The sequence below is a fragment of the Durio zibethinus genome, chromosome 18 (assembly GCF_047325235.1).
Source record: "Durio zibethinus cultivar Kanyao isolate XHJ-2024 chromosome 18, ASM4732523v1, whole genome shotgun sequence".
NCBI classification, from domain to species: Eukaryota; Viridiplantae; Streptophyta; class Magnoliopsida; order Malvales; family Malvaceae; genus Durio; species Durio zibethinus.
The window spans coordinates 2,826,974-2,849,867 of NC_143179.1; positions in this window are offsets into that span (position 1 = coordinate 2,826,974).

Sequence of the window (22,894 nt, forward strand, 5' to 3'; positions counted from 1 at the left end):
TTTGAAAATTTTTATAATATTATATTTAATTTATGTATTAAATTTTAATATAATATAAAATTAATCATTTATTAAATTATTAAAAAACCTTTACTATTGTTTCGTGGAAATTTAACATATAGAATTTTATTTGAAATTAATATAATACTCTTATTAAATTACATATATTAAATTTTAATAAAATATAAAATTAATTATATATTAAATTATTAATCTCATTGAGATTATCAAAATCCTTTTATGATTCTTTGATTAGAAGTTGACATATATCCTAAATAATTATAATATTTTTATCATAATTATAAAAATATTTTTTTTATCATAAATGAGTTGAAATTATGATAATATCTTTCCTAGCATAATTTGGCAAAATTACTAACGCCCTTACTACCATAATTAGGAAAATGCTTATTTTACCTTAATTTTTCAAAATTATTATAATACTTATCCTATCATAATTACGCAAATACCTCTACTACTATAATGGTCAAATTTACTATAATATATTCTCACTATAATTATGAAATTACCCGTTTAATTACTTTATAATTACATATTAAAATTTAACATCTATATAATAATATGAAAGTAATTTCTTAAAAATAACTATAATGCCCTTCTAATTACTTAACAATTCAACGACACATGTCTAAAGTGACTATAATGCCTCCATCCTATAATCAACTAAAATTATTATAATGTTCATCTTATTATAAGTACTGAAATACCTTCATATTATAATTGATCAAAGTTACTATAATACTTTTATCACCATAATTATGAAAATACCTTCTTATTATCATTATTTAAATTACTATAATACCTTTCTACCATAGTAAAATTATTCGTTTTTGTTTTCTTTAAAAAATTAAATTAAAGGGTTGATGATATTGGCGGCATTTGATTTCATTGGTAAATGAATTTGAATTTAATAATTGATCAATATTGATAATAAGTAAATAATGTATTAATAGATTGGATTGTTATGTATGTAATATTGATTTAAATTTAATCTATACAATTTTTTAAAAAGTAGTCAAAATAGAAATAAACTCCTATATAATTGCATTTGCATAACGCAATTAGAGTATCAGTTTTTTTATTTTTTTAAGAGATTATATTTTCCAAAAATAAAAAATAAAAAGCCAACAAAATACTAAAAAATATTTACTTTTTAAATTTATTATTAAATTAAAAAATTAAAAAATTTGCTACATAGGCATAGCCGAGGTTATTTTCTAATATATTTAATATGTTAAGATTTATATATATGGAATATAATATATATGTATATATGTATTACTAATACAAAAATACTTACATATTAAAAAGTATAAAAAAATTGATAACATTTAATATACATTTAACATATATATTTAAATTTTAATATCCACATTACTAATATAACAATCATAAATGTATACATAACTATATTAATTTTTAATACCAAATCCAAAATAATGAACTACTAAAGATTAAAGAATAAAATAATGATGTATCATACTAATATTATTATTTATATTTTATTTATATTAATAATATAAAAAATAAATTTCTAATAATTATTAAATGAGTATCATAATTAAACGTTTAAAATAATCTTCATATGGCATATTGAATAGCTAATTAGGTATCATAATTAAAAGATTAAAAATTAAATAATTTTTATATATTTATACTAAATTAAAATAACTATAAAAATGTGGTAAATGCGTTTTTGTGTTATGTCACATGTTAAACGTGTATCCATATGACACATTTTATTTAAATGTATTTTTCTATGTTTTATATGTGTTTAGACATGTTAATATGTATAAGACACAAATTGTGTCGTGTCGAAATTTGTATTAACATGAATAAACATTAAACACATTTTTTTTAAACACATTTATGACTTTTTTTCGTATTATTTTTGTATCATATCATCACATTGTGTCTAAAATTACTAAGTTTAGTGTTAAGGCAAGAACATTACCGGCTGACCATTAAAGAGTATACAACTTACCAAGTTCGAATATATGATAAATGTTAAAAGTTTGCGCATGTCCAACACTTGCCCTCAACTAAGTGAACTCCAATAATAAGCTCATAGCCCTTCATGGAATGGGGGATGGATTTGCTCGAACCATCCATCGCACTCCCTAAACAAAAAAAGTTTGTGCTTGCAGCTGTTGATTATCTAGATCTATAGTAATAGATAAGAAAAAGCAATTTGATAATCCAAAGTTGAAATAATGGTGTTTCAGCCTCAGTATTAAGCTGAGATTCAACTTAGTTGCTCACCCACAATTTAATGGCCAAGCCTAGGTAGCTAACAAAACTATACTTAAAGCTCTGAAGAAAAGATTAGACGATGCTAAGGGAAAATAGGCTAAAGAACTTCCTAGAGTATTATAGGCATTTAGAATAAAGATCGTGATACTAATTGAGATAGGCTTTCTGAGCTTTTATGTTGAACTAAGCAATGACAAAGGAAACGAATAAGCTTTAAAAGTCAACCTAGACCTAACCTAGGAGCAAAATGATGTAGCTTTAACTAGAATAGCTACGCATCAACAGAAAGTCTCGAGCTACTATAATAAGAGGGTTTAATTGAAAAAGCTACACAAAGGCAACCTAGTACTTAGAAAAGTTGAAGGTTCAAGTATTGATAATCGAAAAAAAAAATTGACACCAAATTGGGAATGATCATACATTGTTAAAGAAGTTGTCTGACTTAGATTTGAATAAAAATCCCATCTCGAGGAAGCGAAATGTGGATATTTTAAGATCTACTATCAATAAAGGCTATATGATTGAGCTAATTTATGAGTATCCGATCTACAAGAGTGTAAACTCAAAATCCAAGGTAAATATAGTTCAAAGTTGAATAAATTCTTCTATGAATGTCTGATGAAAATCCTTACAAAACTCTTTATCCAACTTAAGGATGAAACTGACCTAATTTTTAATCAAAATTTTAAAAAAGATCATACAAAGCCATAATTGTATCGTTCTTGCATACTAAGCTAAATGGTTATATTAAATTAAGTAACATTGAGCTAAAAAATGTAAATAAAGAATAAAAACTAAATTTCATTAATAATAATAAATAATTACATGATTTAAAAAAACAAAATATAAACATAAGTAAATTTTAAAAATTTGCCTAAGGGATAGGTCAGGCCCTATCTTCAGGTTAGGCTTCAACAATAGTTACCTTAGGCTCCCTAATCTAAGTCTTAGGATTTTTAATAGCTTGCCCCTTCTTCTGGTCAGCTCCAACCATAATAACAACTTGATCAATCTCTATATCATCCTTATCCTATTGCTATTACTCATCAGCTTGTTTCTTTCCCTTAGTAGTAGCTTGTTAGGTCTTCAAGTAATTGATGTTGATCATGGAAAGATCGAGGTCACCATATATGAAGTTTACCTTTTTCAACTTTAAGTCAAAAAAGTCGACCATCTATTCCCAAGCAAAGTTTATTTATATATTGTAGAAGTTGTGGATGGAAAGAAGTTTTCCACAGTTCATTGCTCAACTTCTTTAGAAGCTTAAAGTTCATTTTTCAGACATTATACTTTAGCTAGAGCAACAGTCAATTTGAGATTGAGCCGTTAACGAAGAAACTCAATTATGGCTTTTTAGATTGACAAGTCTTTGATCTGCTTGGATAAGCTCTCAAACTTCTTGTCAAGCTCATCGTTGGTTTTTTTTTTTATACTCGATGTTGGAGATCTTGATCTTTTTTGTGCTCTCCATAAGGTTGTTAATATCTTTTGTATATATTTTCAAATCTTTCTCGACCTTGTAGAGGTAAACAAAAGCCTTATGAGTATACACTAAGGTCTAACCTATATTCTAAGAGGCAAACTAAAGAAGCCAATCATAATTTGTAGGACAAAAAAAGTCAAACTTAGACTTTTTAAAAATTTTTGAAGTTTAAAAAACCAATTTGCAACTTACCTTTCTTATGAAAGCATTTTCCTTGCGTCGAATTCTAAAGTTACAGAGTATTTGACCAAAGAAGGTTGGACCTTGAATGTAGCATCAGAAGATGAAAATTGAATCATTGGCCTCTTTTAAGGCTATTATATGACCACCTTTTATTTTAGTTTCTACATTACTGCAGGACTTTTACCTTCAATCTAAAAATGCTAAAGATGTGGGTTGATGATTTTAATGCTGCAATATAAACCATTAATCTGAGAAAGAGCCTTCCCTCATCTATTTTTCATTGGGAGGTTATGTAAACATGGTTATGTCAAAACTCGATTTATTCTAAACAGCTATATCTTTAATTGAAAAAATTGACTTAACAGTTAGAAGATATTCAAACTAAAAAATAGTTACGGTAAGAATATTACGCTAATATCTGACTTTTTTAATGGCACTAGGAAAGGTAAGTTCATTTACATTTATCACTAGTTTTCTACCCTCAAGAAACCATTTATTGTATCTCAAGCTTCAAGCTCATCATTGATCAAAAGACCTATATTAGCATCCTCAAATAAGCTCGGTAAATTATTTATTTCCTAAACCCCATCGATCTTCTAAACATAAGCTCGATTTTCAGGTTTTTATTAAGCTTGGCCAATTGGCAAAAATTCTTCTAGAGATACCAGCTATCACATAGCACCAACTCTTATCATAGGAATACTTTTTAATGGTAAAAAATTCTTTAAAGAGTCCTATAGAAGAAACAAGACCTAACTCTTTACAAAGAATAATAAAACCTATATGTACCTAAAAGAATTGGGGGCGAGTTAAGTGATTGTTAAATTATAGGATAGAGAAGTTAAACAATAAAAAATGAAAGAGAAACCTAAGATCAGCTAAGATAAAGTCCCAATAAACCTATAAATTATCATATTTTATTAAATCGGTCACCATATCCTCAGACTTGAGTAGTTACTTTGTGTCGAGTTCCAAAGGAGTGTAGAAAGGTATAAAAGTATCAACGATGATGTTAGAACTTTCTGCTTCCTCATCATCACCTTTGCCTCTTTTTAACTTAGTCAGACCCATCTGTCTGCCTAGATCATTCAACCTACTCAATTTCAAAAGCATCATCGCTAGTTTGCTCAACCACTAAAGATTGAAAAAATTCTTAAACCTGTTTAAAACCAGGGTCTTACATGACATTGAAGGAAGACAATGATGACTTAGAAATAAAATACTTAGAATCAGGTGATGATCCATAATCAGGTCTAAGACTAGACCTATGATGGTTTGGGCATTATGAAGAATTATTAAACGTTTAACAACAATGAGGTTTGGCTAGAAGAAGTATTTGGGAGGAACTAAGAAGGAAGTGGCTAAAACAAGTAAGAAAATGTCAGAAAGATGAGCCAAACTAACCATATTGGTTTGAACAAGAAGATTTTAGAGGTCAGAATCTATTGTCACCAAAAGCTAATTCATACCATGGATAATCTTCTTAGGCTAAGCTCAAGCATTCTTCTCAAACTATTTTTTTCCCTCTACAAACATTGGATTCAAACATTAAGTAGTTTGACTATAATATGTTCCTACAATAATAAAATGGACCTCATCATCTAACATTTCTTTACCTCTACCCTATTTTGGCCAAGCTAACCTTTCTTAGCTTCTACCATAAAGTTAAATAAATCTAAACTAGAAGACATATTAAAAGTTAAGAGACATACCGAGGTAATCAAAGGTAATGAAAAAGATCGAACAAAGAAAATTGAAAAGCTTTACAAGATTAACAAAAAAACAGATTGACACAAGAGTAAAAAGGTAATGAAAATGCTATAAGTGTGAAGAAATAATGGTTTTAAGCATGCTTTGCATAGGCAAAGCCCCCGATCGAATGAGTGGTCCGGATTAAGCCATATCACATTGCACGAATTAAGGAAAACCTTTCAGCTTTTCCATTAAAATTCAAAGAACCATCCAAAATTTTAAATCTTGTTTAAATTTTTCTTTCTTTAATAAATGCTTATTTAGATAAATCAAGAACCAACTTACTCAAAAAAATTATTTTGAATGCCACATCGATCACATTGTACAAGCAACATAAAAAAAGCTACAGGTTAGAAAACCAAGGCCACTTAAGCAAATAGATTCGGTAAAAACCATATTAGAACTACCATGAATACTATTTCCTTATCACTTTACTACAAAAATGTTATAATCTTAAAAAATCCACACTCAACTCTTAGCTCGACTCTTGTGTCAATAAATCGGCTAAATAAACCTTTCAGCCATCTGACACCACAGACTATTTGATGAACGGACAAACTTTTAAAAATTTTATGCTTATAAGGGCATAATAGACTTTTTTTAAAAAAAAAAAGTGACTCATCAACAAAGCGAGAGTACTTTATTCATACCAACCCAAGCTGACGTGGTGGCCCAAACTAAAATCTAAGGATTTGCGTCAATTCGATTATTTGACCTTTCAACTAAAGACACATGGGTATGTTGACTTGTTATCTTTCAATTAGACATTCACTTGTTAGGTTAGGTTAGCATTGTTAATCTTAAACTCGACTTTCAAAGCTTGGACCACCTAGGTTGTTACTCTCACCTTACATATATAAATAAGCCCATTCATCTCGAGTAGAGACATTTGGTTCCTTCTCTCTCTTCTTAAGATTTTTTTTCTCTCTCTTTTCAAACATTAGCTTGAGCATTGTAGTACAAACACTAAATAAACCTCCAATCTTTGCTTCTAGTTAATGTCCGATCTTGAGATTTCAAGTTTTTGACCTTGTTGGACAGCTCAACACCAACATATACTATGAACTTGTCCTACCAAAATGTATCATGATTATTTTTTATTCTTAATTTTTTATTATAGAGAAAAAAATTCAAACTTTGCTTTGAGCAGGGTTACATGCAATATTCTACTTATTTAGATATAGTTTGTTTTAATATTTGAAATTATCAAAATTTAAATTTTAATTATTAAAATTAAAAATATAATACTCTATTGATTGACAGAGAATGTTGGCTATTTAGATATAGCTTTAATCAGATCAGCCTATCCTTTTACACTAAAAGCCCTGCAAATCACAAGACTAAAAAACAATCACGATGTCATAATCACTATAGAGGTTTAGGTTTGTAATGGCATTTTTTTCAACGTTTAATGGCGTTTATAAATGCCACTAAAAGATTTGCGACATTTGCAAAAAATGAAACTAAAAACGTTGGCTATACATGCATTGGGGAAAATAGTGGCATTTTTATATGAAAAATGCCACTAATTTAGTAGCATTTGTATCAGAAAAGCGTCGCTAATATGCTAGCATTTCTATCATAAAAATGCTACTACTTAAGTGGCATTTTTATGATAGAAACATTGCTAATTTAGTGACCCTTTTTTTTATAAGAACATTGCTACTTTTAGTGACGTTTTATGATACAAATGTCACTAAATTTAAAATTTAGTGGCATTCTTGAACGTGAATGCCGCAAATTAAGAATTTTACTTTTTTTTTTTAAATTTCATTTAATATTTATTATTTTCATTAACAAGAAATGTTAAAAGAAATTAAAACAAACTAAAATTCAAAAATTGAAATTAATAAATACTTAATTCATGTTTAAATATGCATGTAATTAACACAAAGTTTAATAATTAGTATAATAACATTCAAAATTTTTTTAATACATTAACCAAAAAATTTAAAATGTATAAATTTTATAACTGCATAGATTTGGAAGACTACCATTTGATGAAGGAATTTTTTTATCTTAGTCACTAGCGTGCTCAAGAACTTACTGAATAATATAATACAAGTTTTAACACTTAATAATAAGCTTTTTTATATTAAAAATATAAATATTTACCAAATATAATACCTAAGTTGGTGGACCACCGAGATTAGTTCTTGAAAATTATTGTTGCACAAAATTCATAAAATGATTAAATTGATCATGCAACTGCTAAAATTTTGCACGCTTTTGGTCCATTCTAGCACATTCTTCTTCAATTTTAGCATGGTCATGTTCTCTTTCTACTTCCATTTGTTGGAAATGTTGTTGCATAATTTGTAACTTTTCTTTCAATATGAAAATATCTTGCGAAGACTGATTTGCTAAAAATCTAAATTTTTGAAACAAAGTCCATAGTAGGTAAATGGTGTTGGACCCAATCCAAGGCTTCAGATCTGTCCATGCCTTTCTTTTCTAGCAATTTTTATAAAAATTCAATTTTTTAATTCTTGAATGTTGACAGAATCATCAGATGTTACTTCAATCTCAACATCCATTTTCTCTTTCACTTTCTCCTGTAAATTAATCATATAAACTATCAAGTTTAATGATTAATTCATAATATGCTAAAAAGAGTAAATATTTACTTTCTATTAAAATAGAAGTTACAAATTACAATAGTTTCTTCTGTTTTGACATTCAGGTAAGATCCGTCTTTTTTTGTGTGCATTAAGCGAAAAAGTGCACATATAATTTTACCACTCATCACAATCTCCTATACAAAAATATATATTATTGTTAAATACATATCAACCGTAACTTATTCATGCATATCAAACCTGTCAATCAAGTTCAAAATTTCGAATAAGTTTAATATCATGTATTTAATCTATCTAAATTGTTATGGTAGAAATATAACCTTAAAATTATATTTTGGCCCTTTAACAACATAATAGTTTTCAACAAACGTAAACAATAAAAGCATTTTGGCCTTTCACACATATAGATCATGAAAACCAAATTCAATTATTTGGACAAGTTTAATATCATGGATTAAAGCCATCCAAACTGTTAAAAGCCATCCAAAAGTTTAATTTGTATTTTTTTTACTTTAAAAGGCAAAAATTGTCCCAAATAGACGTAAATAATAAATTTTTCACACACATATCAATCGTAGAAACCAAGTTTAATCATTCGGATAAGTTTAATATCATGTATTGAAGCTATCCAAACTATTAAAATAGAATAATAACAAAAATTTTGTATTTTTACCTATTAATGGCACAAAAAGTCTTAAATAGACGTAAACAATAATTTTTTCATACATATCAATCGTGGCAACTAAGTTTAATACTTTGGATAAGTTTAACATCATGTATTAAAACTATCAAAACAATTAAAATAGAACAATAACTATTAATTTGCATTTTTACCTTTTAATAGCATAAAAAGTTCATTCATTCGAACAAGTTTAAAATCATAAACTTATTATTTCTTTTTGCTTTCTTGCAAAACTTTTTGATCCACTTGTGTGGCTATATTTTTGTTGCTTTCTACTACCAATCCCAATCTGTTCTCTTTCTGGTCATAAAAAATAATTACATATATAGTAGAAATATAAATATTACCAACTTAAAGCATAAAACACTTTTATTATTTCATTATAATATACAAAATTATAAATTAGTACCTTTTCTTTTCTTGAGAATCAAAATCTAACTAATTGTTCATATTGCCACTTAATTACATTATAGGGTAGATTTTTCATTGTGGCCTCTACTGTAGTATTTTGATCGAAATACTTATTCTTCAAATTATGCTTATAGTCTTTCCATTTTTTTCCCAATGATTTAAGCACAAATGAAGTTGATATTTCAAGTACAAATCTTAACTATAATAATACAATAAAAAAATGTTTGAATAAGTAAACCAAATGTAAAATAATTATATTTTTATATGTAATTAATTATACTAATACCTCAATAAAGTTTAAAGCATCGACCTTAATTCTGTTGGAACTTTATGCTATGTTTCATAATGAATAGGCAATTTCATTCCAGTAAGGGCAAGCATGCATAGAAATCCAACAACAGTTGAGTCTCTTCACCAATTGGTTACTTATCAGAGTTTGCAAACACTACAATACGCTCATTAAGAGGTATTGCAAACAATTCTTTCAAAGTTGTCCAGCCTCTGGTCCTCCGTTGACCATTGTTATCAATTGCAAAAAATAAAAAATCAATTTGTAAAATGTCAATACTTAAATCATTATAATCGAATTCTAAATATAGGGTATATGATACCTGCATTTATATTTAAAACATAATCAATTAACGAGATACTATCTAAACCTGGACCTCTCGGATTGCTAGATCCAATAGCAGTTGAAAGTTTAGAAGTAACTGAGTTAGAATCAACAGTACGTTCATTCCCATCCAAATGATTCAGTCCATAGCCAATATCAATAGGTGTCGCAGACAGTTCTAAACTAATATCTCTTATATACATTCCTTTTAATCTACTTTTTCGCATTATAGCTTATCTGTATCATAAAAGTGAATATATAAGATATATTAGTTCAAAACATATATAAAGATATTGAGAAGTTAAGAAATCATAAACTACGATATATAAATAACATATGAATTTAATTAAATCAAAAGATAATGTATGATTTACAATACAATAAATATACAATGACGATGCGACATTAATTACATATAAGAATTTATTACATTGTCTTAAACACTCAAATTACAAAACATATATGATCCATCATGGTTCATAAATGTCTTTATTAATATCTTCATGGACTCATTAAGCAAAGGTACTGGAGATATTTTCATCTAAGTTTTGTTCAATAAAAAGATAAAATTTAATTCCATGTTCAACATTATCTTTGGTATCTAACCCTGCATCAAATAAGTCCCTAGGTGTGTTTCAAAGAATAACAAACCAACTCAATTTTTGGGGTCTTCAAAATAAAAAACTCGTTTGACTTGAGATGAAAAAACATAAGGTTCATCGATAAGCTATTGTCTAGTGTGAATTAATCGAAAAAAATTCACATGTGTAAATCCAAATTGATCTTTCTTAATGCCTTTTGTACTATTCATATCAGCCTAATCACACTAAAATAAGACAACTTTGCACTTGCGATAATAATCCAACTCAATAATGCCATTAATCATGTCATAATAGTCAATATTTCCTTTTAAAGGGTTTGTGTTTCTAGCACTAGCATAGCTAGTAGTTGATAAAGTAATAACAACTCTTGAATTTTGTGTACTTTTAAATCTCTCATGAGATTTAGTGTGAAATCTAAATCCATTGATGATGAAATTTTTATATCATTTCATAATCCTATTTGGACATTGTAAAAGTACTTCACATTTTCACAAACAAGCCTTCCACTCCAAACCTATAAAGGTGAAATAAATATATATTTGTTATTAATGTTAGTTATACCGTAAGCATTCGATGTAGATTTCTCATAATAGAAAGTATGACGTTACTTACAGTTGCTCCTAACCAATCATGAAAGTTTTTGGCAAACAACTCATCAAGTTTTTGAGAGTTTGATCATCGATAATGTGTATGAGCTCTCAAATTATTTCTATACTCATTACAAAGCAGCATGATAAAGTATTAACAATAACAAAAAATACAATAAATTATTTCCTTGCAAAAAAACTTATGTGCGAAACGATTCAATTACGTCATAATGGAAAAGAATATATCGATGTGCCTGTGCCTAACATTTATCATCCAATTCCACCATTTTAGCTTTGCCTATTAGTTGTCCAAAACTTTTAAAAAAATAACTATAGGCAAAGTCAGTATGCTGCATACCAACATTTCTTGATAGTCTATTAAATCTCATTTCAATATCTTTCAAATAACAAGAATAAAATGTCATAAACTTTTTGCTAAATATCCTCAGCAATAGAACCTTCTGTATAGCGTTTGTTGCGACAATAAGATTTTAACCTCCCCAAAAACCTATCGCATAAAACATTAGTCATATATCTTTTTAACTAGAGTGGTATGATTAACAATAACAACCTAATCAAGCTATTAACAAATAATACCTTTTGATAGGATACATTTATTAACAATAAATCGGCCTACTGATTTTTGCTTCATATGGAAGGTGGATAACCAAATGCATCATAATAGTAAAAAAGTTTGGAGGAAAAGTCTTTTCTAAATGGCATAAAGTAATCACGACTTGATCTTCAAGTTTGTCAAGCTCTTCCACATTCAGACATTTCCCATATAGAGCTTTAAATATATTACTCAATTCAATTACAATAGAAGTAACTTACTTTGACATTGATGAATGTAAAATAATGGGAAGTAAGTCTTACATCAAAAGGTAATAATCATGTGACTTCAATAAAGAAAGTTTTCACTCTTTTAATTCACACATCTTGATATATTTGATGCATAGCCATCCGAAACTTTGACATTTTTTAAAACCTTGCAAAACACATCTTTCTCAGCTTTAGAAATCCCAAAATAGGTAAAAGGCAATCGATATTTGCCATTAGGAAGCAACTTCGAATGAAGGTCAGGGCAAATCTCGATATCAACTAGGTCAAGCTGACTCTTTAAGTCATCATTTGATCTTTTATTCATATTGAGAATTATCTCGATAAAATTTTCACTAACATTCTTCTCTATGTGTATCAAATCAAGGTTACGACGTAATAAATTATATTTCAAACAAGGTAACTTATAAAAGATATTTATTTTTTTCATAACTCAGACTCATTAGGGTCATCTTCTTCATCGTCCTTCTCATTACTTTGAACATTAAGATCACCAACTTAAGTATCAATATCACTAATTTTTATAATATGAAGCCAGACACCTTTAAAGATGTCCCCCGCTCTTTTCCTTGATAGAGTCAATTTTTTTATAAGTGAAATTAGTATATTTTAACTTTGATAAGATATTAGACCCATTAATTGATAAAGGTGATCTTCTCAACTTTTCAGTTCCATTAAAGAGATATTTTTAGAATCCCAATCGATGATTATCATCTAACCATCGATGATGTAACATATAACAGAACTTCCTACCATTAGGTAACCACTTCAAACATGTCTGCGTAGCACAACATGGACAATAATAACAATTTTTTGTACTTCAACTAGATAAATTCGCATAAGCAAAAAAATCGTTGATAGTCCATAATAAAGTAGAATGTATATTGAAGTTTTCTTTTTTTTTAATGCATCATAGGTTTCAACTTCTTCCCATAATTGCTTTAACTCTTTAATAAAAAGTTATAAGTAGATGTCTATATCATTACCTAGACCCTTTTTCTCAAGAATTATCATAGATAAAATAAATGATTGTTACTTCATAGCAATCCATGGTGGTAAATTGTACAGAATCAATACAACTAGCCAAGTACTATAAGAAGTACTTATTATTTTGAATGGGTTGAATCCATCAGAGGCTAGTCCAAGCATAACATTTTGAGGATCAGATGTAAAGTCTAAAACCTTAAAATAAAATGATTTTCATGCCAAAGAATCTGTAAGATACCTTAATGATCCATAATCTATCCACTTCTCATAATGCTACCTCATTGAATCTACAGTTTTGAAAGACATGAAAAGTCATTGAAGTCTTGGTATTAATGAAAAATAGCGTAAAACCTTAACAGACTTCTTTTTGACATAGACCTCATCACCATCCTCATTCAACCTTTCATTGAGATTTTTGTCCACCCAACGAGAAAAATCACACAAATGATAAGATTCTTGATTTTTTTATGACCCCAATACAACATGCAATCATTGGGACAACTATGAATTTTTTTCATATCCGAGACCCAAATCCTTGATCATCTTTTTTTTATTCCTTATAAGATTCAGAGATTTTTGCAAAAGAAAATATTTCTTTCATAAATTCTAATAATAAAGTCAAAGATTTTTTCGCCCATTCACATAAACATTTTAAGTGAAAAAGACGAACATAGAAAGATAACCTTGAATGTTTTAATCCCTCATAAAGTTCTTCATTCATATCCTCAATCAACCTATAAAACTTTGATATTTTTTTTCTAGGTTGTTAGTGACCTACACCTATCTCTTGTTCATCAAATTCATTCATTTCAACATTAAACTGATTAAATCCATCATTTTGAGGAGACGGATTATGAAAATATTGGTTATGAATGTTATAAGTATCTTATAACATGCCTTCAATATCATTTACTATAAAAGGATCATGTTGGTATTAGAGAGCCCTTGAAGTTGAAGGAACTTTAGCAGAAGACTTTAATGGTATAGACTTTTTATGAAAATACCAATTAATATATACCAAGACAAATCTAATACAAATTAAATGTTCAAAAATAACTTCATGCATCTATCAATCGATATTAGCACACTTCACACATGGGCATAATATCATATTATCTTCACTTGTATTCTTAAATGCAAAATTAAGAAAATTTTTCACTCTATCTCTGTACTTTTGACTTAATCTTGACTTTTGCGTCCAACTCTTATCCATTTAGTACTTGTTACACTATTAAACTAAATTTATATAATAATTTATCTGAAAATGAACATGTAAAATACTTAAGTTTACTATGTTTTAAATAAAAAATAACAACAAAACCAGTACTTACAGAAGACCAAAACTCCCTGTTGTGAAGTAATTTCTTAGCTACCTGATATAAAACATTTAAAACTCTATTGCTAACCTAGACATTACCCTAGAGTATTTGTAGTTGGGGTTGAAATAATGTAAAATCGATTCAAAGGAAACCCCAAAAAAAAAAAAATGAAAGGGAAAGGAAAGTGGATGATTTAAACCAAAAGAATATTACAAATTGCAAAAGCTGAAGGAATAGTAGAATGAAGTAAAAGCTAAAGTAAATAACTAAAGAATAGTCAAAATAGGGTTCTAAAAGACAAAGTTTGAATACTAAAAGCTGAAGAAAAGATAAAGCAAACTGTAGTTGGTTTGGAAAGAGAAATAGTAGATTAATAAAGATGAAGCTTGAAGTTAGTGATTGGATGCATTAAGTTTGGGGATAATTTTATTGGAGTTTGTAAGGCACACGCAGATACATATGATAGATAGAGGTGTTTTCAACAAACAAATGCCTTCAATAATCCCCGTAATAATTTTAGACTAGATTATTAAAGGTGTCTTTTATTAAAAACACCTTCAATAATCTTTTATTGAAGGTGTTTATGGTAGAAAAATGTCTTTACTTATTTTTTATCACTGAAAGTGATTTTCTACCAAAAACGCCTTCAAGACTCATCATAAATTTTGACTACAAGATTATTATAGACATTTTTTACTACAAATGCCTTCATAAATTGCCTCAAAGTTTTAATACTTTATTTATTAAAGATAGTTTTTACATAATACGCCTTCAATAATTCTCTAAAATTTTAATGAGATAATTTTTTTAAGGCATTTTTGACTAAAAATGTCTTCAATAATCTCATTTTCAAAATTATTAGAGGTGTTTTTTATAAAATGCTTTTAACAATCATCATAATCTTTGTGGCCAAAATTATTGAAGGCGTTTTTGGCATAAAAGGCCTCCAATAAACAAGGTATTAAAAAAATAGACCGAATTATTAAAGGTATTTTCTAAAAAAAAATACTTTTAATAAATTCCTTTTAAAAATTATTGAGGATTATTAAATGCATCTTTTAGAAAAAAAAAATACCTTAAATAATCTCGTAGTAAAATTTTAATGGAATTCTTGAAAGTGTTTTGCACTACAAACGCCTTCACTAATTCCCTAAATTTTTTGAAAGAATTTATTGAAGGCATTTTTGGCATAATATGCCTTCAATAATCCTCTCTATTTTTATCTAGAGAATATCAGTGTAGGTAATTTTTTACCAAAAATACCTTCAATAATCTCCTTAAATTTTAACGAGATTATTTTTTGAAAGCATTTCTGACTAAAAACACATTCAATAATCTCATTTTCAAAATTATTGGAGGCATTTTTTATAAAAAAACCTTTAATAATCGTCATAATGTTTATGGGCAAAATTATTGAAGGCGTTTTCGGCATAAAATGCTTCCAATAAACAAAGCATTCAAAAAATGGATCGAATTATTACAGGCATTTTCTAAAAAAAATACCTTTAATAAATTCCTTTTAAAAAATATTTGAGATTATTAAAGCCGTCTTTTAGTAAAAAATGCCTTTAATTATCTTATAGTTAAATTTTAAGAAATTTATTAAAAGCGTTTTTGGCATAATACGTCTTCAATAATCCCTCCATTTTTATCTGAAAAAATCAGTTAAGGCAGTTTTTTACTAAAAACGCCTTCAATAATCCCCTTAAATTTTAACGAAAGTATTTTTTAAATGCGTTTTTTTACTAAAAACACCTTCAATAATCTCATCTTCAAAATTATTAGAGGAATTTTTTATAAAAACACCTTTAATAATCCTCATAATGTTTGTGAGAAAAATTATTGAAGGCATTTTTGGCATTAAATGCCTCTAATAAATAACATATTAAAAAAATAAACGGAATTATTGAAGGGGTTTTGTTAAAAAAACACCTTCAATAAATTTCTTTTTAAAATTATTTAAGATTATAAAGGTATCTTTTAGTAAAAATGCCTTCAATTATCTCATAGTAAAATTTTAATAGGATTATTGTAGACATTTTTTGCTACAAACACCTTTACTAATTCCCTCAAATTTTTTGAAAGAATTTATTAAATGATTTTTTGCATAATACACCTTCAATAATTCATTTCATTTTTATCAAGGGAATATCAGTGAAGGTGATTTTAGCTAAAAACACATTTAATAATTCATTCCAATTTTTTAGAAGAATTTATTGAATGCGTTTTTTTACAACATACGCCTTTAATAATTTTTGTATAGAATTATCGAAGGCGTTTTCTTTAAAAAAAATACCTTCAATAATTTTTTTTAAAAAAAATTTTTGGGTTTATTAAAGGTGTCTTTTAGTAAAAATGCCTTCAATAAGCTCATAGTCAAATTTTAAAAAGATTATTGAAGGTGCTTTTGTCAGAAAAATGGCTTCACTTATAATTTTTATATTCATTCCCCTGTCTTGAACTTCGAAATCACAAATTGCTAATACAGAGAATGAATAAAAGTTGCATTAATTAACTAGACATTTCTTTATCTCTATCATCACCACCGACCTTTAATAACTCAATGTCACACACCTTTTTGTTTATCGGTATGTTTTTATTTTTTTTGTTTGTTGTATTATTTATATTATTCAATAGAGGTATTTTTTTTCGGTTCCTTACTATTTACATATGCATAAAATTTTTATATATTTCACCATAACCTTAGTCGTTTAAGCACTTTTCATTGCATGTATGGTGTTTATGTGTAGTTTTGTTTAAATATTGTGGTTTGCTTAATGGTATTATATGATATTGTTTTGCTGAATGGTACTGTATGATATTGTTTTGCTGAATGGTATTGTATGATATTAGTTTGCTGAATGGTTTGTAAACACCATTTTTTTTATCTTTTATTATTATTATTATTATTATTATTTATTTAATTTATTTTTTCTTTTCTTTCTTTTCTTCCCGTTTCTGCGTTTGTCTTCTTCTCTTTTCTGCTTCTTTCTTTCCTCTTTTCTTTTTCCTTCTTCTTCATCCTTATCCGATTCAAATCTAGTGCATTAAATGCACAATCCCTAAAGTCCAAAATTATCGCCGTTAGCTGCCAACAGCCGATCGACAAGCCGTCAATCATGAACGACAGACGTGATTTTTCAATTGAAAAATGGGATTCGAATCCCAAAAGATCTGGGATTTGAATCCCAACAAGCTCTATAAATAGAGCTTGTTATCTGCAAACGGAGGAAGAGAACCGAAAAAAAAAGAGGCAAAAATTTTTACAAAAAAAAAAGCTTCGATTTAAAAAAAAAAAATTTTTTTGTAGAAACCCAAAAAAATAAGTAGAAATAGTCCCCTGGAACAGGGAACCCAACGCCAAAACATACCTATAAAAACATACAACAAAAACAAAAATTATAAAAACACAAAAAAAAAATTTTCTCTTTTTTGGCTGAAACTTTAAAAGCAGATCTAAGGAAGTGGAGACTTCTTTTGATGAAAAAGAGGTCAGATCTATGCTCAGAAGGTCGAGAGGAGTTCGTGAAAAAATTTTTGAAATTTTTCGGCACCGTTGACGACCGCAGGAGTTTACCGCCGGTGAAGACCACGACGGCCGTCACGACAAACGGCCACCGATCCCAAGTCGCCTGAAAAAAAAAATAGAGGAAGGAGTTTTTTTTTCGAAAGAAGGAAAAAATAAGTGAAAATTTTTTTTTTGAACCTTTTATATAAACGCTCAGAACCAAAACGATGTCGTTTCATTAAAGACTCAAAACGACGTCGTTTTAAGCAATCAGGATCTGCACATCAACCCACGACCCGACCCGGGGTCTGCGCACCCGACCCACGATCCGCTTCCTTCATCAGCCCTCTGATCGATCTGACTGAACCGAAATCGAACCGTTAGATCGAACCAAATCGATATTAAACCGCTGATCCACCCAGATCAAACCAAACCGTCAGACCGAACCGTCGAACCGAACCGTGCGTTAACCGGTCTGGTTCAGGTAAAAAAATTTTTTTTTTTAATTTTTCTTATTTTTTATATATTATTTTATTAATATTTATGCATATTAAAATATTTATATTTGTTAGATTAAATGATGAAATTGTGATTAAATTTTTTTTATATAATTATGTTAATTTTTAAAATAAACTTTAAAGACAATAATATAAAAATAAATTTAATAATAATACTAAAGTAATAAAAAATGTAAGAAAAGAAAATTTTTATCCGACGATGAGATTTAAAGGTATTCCAAGTAGTGATGCCTACGAAATCTTTAGGAGAAAAATTTTTTTTTAAATACTACCAGTGTATTGGAGTATTTATAAAAAAAATTTTAATATAGTAAAAATTTTTTTGTTTTAAAATAATAAATAAAAATTGATTAATATATTAAAAATATAAGTAATAAAAATAGGAAGAAAAGAAATTTAATCCAATGATGTGATTCTAAAAGTATTCCGAGTAGAGATGCTTTAAGAAATCTCTAGGTGAGAAGATTTTTTGTAAAATATTACTAGTGTATTGGAATATTTATAGAAAATCTTCAATATAATTAAATTTATTTTTCTTCAAAATTTCAATTATTAATAAAATATTAATAAAATTTCTAACAAATGAAAGTAAAATGTGTGCATAAACATGATAACATTTTGCATTGCATGTATGACATTTTTTACGAAAAGTAAATTTGAGCATCCGAGGATGAGATTTTAAGGTATTCCAAGAAGCGATGCCTAAAAAATCTCTAGGTGAGAAAAAGTTCTTCTAATGTTACCAACGTACTGAAATATTTTAAGAATTATTTCAATAAAAATGTTTTAATTTATTTTTCTCGAGAATAATTTTTTTTTCTAATAAATAAAAAATCAAGAAAATTATTTTTTCGAACATCGAAAATTGGACTATTTTTATCAAAATCAAAGGATAACACGTTGTTATTTGGTACCGTTTTTAACGGGCATTGTGGGGGTGCTAATCCTTCCCTAAACGTAACCGACTCTCAAACCTAGACTGTTTCACAGATCATAAAATTATCTTTTTAATAAATTTTAATTAATTTTAAAACTTTATTAAAAGGATATGTTTTAATAGGTGGCCAATCACACCTAGCCAAAAAAAGATTGGTGGCGACTCCGTTATTTTTTTTAATTTCGTTTCCAAATTCGTCGGGCGGACACAAAACCGTTACGACAGCTTGGTGACTCCACTGGGGACACCATTTGTTTTCGAGAGTCAGGCCAAAATTAACTACTTGTTATCCTCAAATTTTGATTTAAATAGTCCTAATCAATTTCTTAAATTTTTATTCTTCATTTTTAGTCAAAATAAATAAATAAATAAATAAAACAAAACAAATCAAAAATAAAAAGCAAAAAAACAAAAAAAAACTCACACATATTTCTTTTACTATGCCTCTTATGTTTTATTTTTCTATATATATTGCTCTCAATAAATTAGGATATATTTGCATACAATGGCACGATGCATCTCATATATGAGGTTTACACCCTGGCTCCGTCCTTTATAGGAGGAAGTAAAGTACCTATGCTCTCGTGAGGTGATAACCTCCGCAATGGCAAGCGAAATACTTTCACTCGAATTGAATCCTTTCCGTTCGTAGCCTGTAATAGGTAAGGATTGGGGTGCCTTACTAGTCCAACATGGACGAAAGTGAGAAACAATTTAAGAACATTTAGACCCTATCAATCCAAACCCAACATATAATAAGCCTAGAAAACTAGCTTTATGTAGAGCCTTGTCCATCTTCTTGTAGAAATACCTAAGAATAAACGTTGTGTATAATATGAAACAAAACAAAACATAAAAAATATCAAAAACACTAAAAAACAAAAAATATTTTTTTCGAACCACACTAACTTAATTTTGTTTCATTTTTTTTTTAGCATTAATCATATCATACAATTTTGCATCGAGATATTTGCTCTATGACATATTTCTCTTAAGAAGTTTTCATGGATCCCGTAAAACTATAAATTTGCTTATCCTCAGTCAGTGTGCCATGTGAATCGTATAATGAAGTACATGTTTGGTCGAAAGAAGTTTAACAAAAGAATGGAGATTGTTTGCCTACCAATTATGTGTCTGAATTACTAGAGAAAGTGCATTTAGATCTCACACAGAATGATTTAAAAGAGTTAACTGCTGTTTGGGGTCAGTTAAGTGAAGAAAGAAAAGAAAGCTTTTATAAAAAGTATGGTCAGGTTGCATCCCTCATTTCAATAGTGATTGATGAACAGCTGGTCAAAACAACTATACAGTTTTGGGATCCATCCTATAGATGTTTCACTTTTAATTAGGAAGATTTAGTGCCAACTATCGAGGAGTATTCCATTTTGCTCGAGAAAGAACTATAATGTTCAGATAAAGTATTTACCTAAAAGCTAAAATCAGGTTATCGTAAAAAGTTAACCAAGCTTATGGGGGTTAAAGTAGAAACCATTGATTTCTTTACAAAGTCTAAAGGTGAACATCTCGGCATTCGTTGGGACTTTCTTCGAAACTTCATTCAAGAGCATTTAAATGATGATCAAGGTATGACTGTGTTTGCTTTAGTATTGTATAGCATGGTAATCTTTCCAAAGATTTTGGGTTACATTGAGATAATTGTGATAGACTTTTTTGAGCAAATTAAAACCCAAGCAATTAATCTCGCTCCTGCAGTCCTAGCTGAAACCATCAGGTCATTGAATTTCTGTCGACAAAATAGAAAATGATGATTCATAAAATGTGCAACTCTATTATACGTATGGGTTAGAAGTCATTTCAAGTGTGAAAAGAGTGCATTTTTAAAACCATATCTTCGAAATAAGGCACCAATCGAAGAGTTTTGTAAAAGCCAATGGTCAACATTGAAAACTAAAGAAGATTGGGTCTTTTTCTTACGAAGGCTTACTGGGGATGAAATCGAGTGGATGGTACCTTGAATGCCTCGTGTGCCTTTGTTGTATCATGGAGGAAATGAGTTATGGATACCGTTGTTAGGATTATGGGGTATTGTAAGTTACACTTCATTGATGGTATTTAGGTAATTTGGTGCAAAACAGTTTGTTACTGCTACTCATGGCCTAGTCCAAGTAGAATTCATTTATGGGGAATCGAATCCATTAAGAACTTCAAAGTAGTTGATCTAAGCATGAAAGAGAACACGAAGAATAAGGTTAGGGCCTCTCATCGACAAAGTCACTTATGATTACCAAATTTAGAAAGTAAAGCGACCTAGAGACATAGTACTCCCTCTTGATGATAGCTCATATCAATTGGTTAATCTTTCGAAAGAAGTGCAATTATTAGAAGTTGAGCTTGTCAAGAAACAATTAGAAGCTAAAAAAGAAGAAATAAGAAGAGAAAATTTGAAACTTCGTGAGAAAGTTGGGCAATTGAAATATGAAACAAAAATACAAGGGAGCAGATTAGAAAAAGTCATAAAAAAATAGGATCTGGCCAATAGTGATTTGAAAGATTTACATCAGGAAAATAAGAGGTTATGAGTTCAAAAAGTCACCAAGTCTTACCTTAGTCGACAACGTGAAATGGATGAGCTTCGAAAGGGAATAAACCAATGAAAGGGTCAAGCTCAAGAAAAGCAAGAGGAGACCATCAAAATTTTTCAAGAATGTCAGAATTGGAAGGGATTATATTCTACAACCTCAACAAGATTAGTGGAATGCCAAAACGAAAAGGAAAGGTTGAAAGTCATGCTAGCAAAAGATAAAAGAAAATACTTTGAAGTACTAAATGAAAAAGAATCACTTCATCGGATGATCCAAGGATTGAGCTACAACAACAAGATCACAAGAACCATATTTCAGTAATGATAGATAAGTGGCATAGAAGAAAAAAAGATTGGATCTTCACATGTGATTCAAAAAGAGATGCTTGCATGATATGGAAAGTAAAAAGTTTAGGAAGGCGACAACACATAGAGCACATAACCAGTCAAGTTTGTAAGGTAGTAAAAAAGGCACGAGAGATGGTTGAATAGGTAGAAGCATTAAGACAATAAGTCAATCTTGTAAGAGAATATGGACAGTGCCTAGTAAACTTTTTAGACAAGATAAAAGACCATTATGAGCAAGTCAAATGCTTCTATGGATATAATTTTAGGATGATAAAGCTCATGTAATCAAAGTTGTATGGAATCAATAAAAATTTCTAGTATTGAAATTTGTCCAGGAGTAAATATCACTTGCATTCATGCATCATTTGTACAATTTTTAAAAAAAAATTTTTTTTTTTTAAAAAGTTGACACATGGTATTCTGATTTTTCTAAAAATTTTGTGATAATAAAGGTTCAATAATAGCTCGTCCTTCAAAAATTTTGACTCAACCCACTCGCCATTCATACAACACCAGAACTCAAACAAGAATTATGAAGCAAGAACAGACCAGTCAATTTGAGAGAATCGAGAAAGCTCAAAAAAATCAAGAGGGGATCTTAGTATAATAATGGATATGCTCAGGAAACTTGACAAGGAAAAAGTAGTGAAAAAAAATCTCACCTTTTAAGAACAATCGCCAGACATGGTGGATCCTGTTTACCTTTCAAGGTTTGAGCCACAACCGACT